This window comes from Coregonus clupeaformis, unplaced genomic scaffold (genome assembly GCF_020615455.1).
Source record: "Coregonus clupeaformis isolate EN_2021a unplaced genomic scaffold, ASM2061545v1 scaf1144, whole genome shotgun sequence".
NCBI lineage: Eukaryota > Metazoa > Chordata > Actinopteri > Salmoniformes > Salmonidae > Coregonus > Coregonus clupeaformis.
This window is the reverse complement of record NW_025534598.1, coordinates 78,607-80,970: the sequence shown is the minus strand read 5'-3', so window position 1 is coordinate 80,970 and position 2,364 is coordinate 78,607.

Here is a 2,364-nt window from a genome sequence, read left to right as displayed (position 1 = left end):
TACTGTCTCAACATTGTCTTCTCAAATGTTGGCATTGGGTTTTGAATAAGGGCTTTCAGTTTTACTGAGAATCTCTAAATGCACAATGTGGGAAACACCCCTCTTTTTCCTGTTCTGAATGTATAGTTTTTTCCATTGCTTTCTCTCTAGCTCGTCTGATGTAAAATTAACTGTTTATGCATGTCTGCATAGACTACGTCTGTGTGTCTGTCTATGTTTTCTATGTAAATATTTTATTATCTTCCCTCAGACTTCAACAGGACTCAAATTGAAAGGAATTACTTGGGCTGCAGTCGGGCCAGCTCTGTTCTGGTACCATATCTGTCTACAGGGCTGTCTTTACCCTACCGACAGGCTCTGTTCTGGTACCATATCTGTCTACAGGGCTGTCTACCCTACCGACAGGCTCTGTTCTGGTACCATATCTGTCTACAGGGCTGTCTACCCTACCGACAGGCTCTGTTCTGGTACCATATCTGTTTTGCTCTGTATGATTTTTATTCTGTGCCAGGTCAGCTTTTCCTTCCCCTTGACTCTCGCATTCACTGGCTTCTTCATAGGTTCACTTTGCTCTGGAGAAGAACCATAGGAGTGATGGGAGTCTCTTATGTCAAATGCCTTCTACCCTGCACATACATAACTCTACTGAATGTGTTAACCCCATTACCACACACAAACCTTGAAGCTGTGCTTGTCATGTCCATTACAGATATCTGTAATGCAATTATTAGAGCACTGACATGATATTAGTGGAACATATGAAAGCTCCCAGTACCACCCTGCAGCTCTGAGATTGGTTCTCACCGCATTAGCTCCCAGTACCACCCTGCAGCTCTGACAGAGGTTCTCACCTCATTAGCTCCCAGTACCACTCTGCAGCTCTGACAGAGGTTCTCACCGCATTAGCTCCCAGTACCACTCTGCAGCTCTGAGAGAGGTTCTCACCACTGACTGTTGACACACAGGCATTCCAACCTGGAATGCTCGTCTCTGCTGCAAATAAACCAAAATAGACTTTGTGCCTCTTCATGTGCCATTGTGGGGCCCTGAGTTTTCCCTGATGGGTCAGACGGTCAGGAAAAACTCTGGGCCCTGGCTATGTGGGCACGCTATAATCAGGTTTGGCAGTTAACTGGCACGTCATTGCGGTATTTATTTACCTGATGGTCTCGCTTGCATTATTCGCTCGATCACACAACGTTCATAATATAATGACGTTGACCTTCAGGCCAATTTCAGGGATTAGTGAATATCTTTATTTTCCCCACTATCTTTCTCTCCCCCAGTGTGTGTGTGTGTGTGTGTGGGGGGGTGTGTGTGTGTGTGTGTGTGTGTCTCTCTTTCTCTGACCCTGGTGTCATCCTGTGATCTGCTCTGATCTGGGGGCCTGTATGTCTCGGAGCCCCTGCTCTAATGGGTTCAGTGGGCTGGTATGCAGCAGGAATATTTGGATCAAGGTGATTTCACGCTCCTCCACGTTTTCCCAGGGCTCGGCCCAGTCTCTGTTACCTCTGTGCGACTTGGAGTGTGTGATAGTGGCTGACACGTGTTATCATTAGACACATGCACACACAGCAGCATTGAGCAAAGGGAGCTTTATCTGTCTGACACCTCCATTTCCCCCAAGGTTTGGATTATGGCTGCCTGGTATGAGACTCCTGCCCTGCACACTATAACTGAGGTCGTCGACTTGTTCCCCCATAGGCCTATATTAATTGCATATCTGTCTGACCTGAAAGTGGAATGCAAACTGAATGCTTTCAGCCTGTCCCCTTTGAAGTAAAACTAATCTCACTAACCTTGACATTCCCATGGAGACAATTCCCCCTCTCTTTCTGCGCATTCCGTTCTCATAACAACTCAGCAGATGCTGCAGCAGTTTGTTTCTCTCAATGAAACTCCATATTTCATTCAGTTATTTTTGGTAATGATTGTGAAAGAGGAAATTTGTGTTATCATCCAAGCAAGATGTTGCTTTTTCAGCTCAATGATTTGTAGTTCCTCTTTCAACAGTATAGGTGATTGTTCTGTAAACATTGAGATAGTTGAACTAACATAGTTGAACTAAAGAAAAGCTTGCGGTTTAGTTTGCTAGATTCCAAGCTCTTGATAATTAACCAATTAAGTGCCAATTAAGAATAGCCTAGTTATAATCTTATAATAACACGGTTATTTTAAATTCGTTAGCCGTAGTAGAAGCAGTAGCCTGGTTAAAGATGACAAACAAAGATGTAAGAGATACAGAAACCTCACAATGCTAGTGTGATCGATTAGGTTCATGTCTGACATTTCTATATTTTCGATTTCACTGCATCAGCGCATGTGTGAGGCCGGAGTTGGGGTGGGGAGAGGGACAAGTTATAC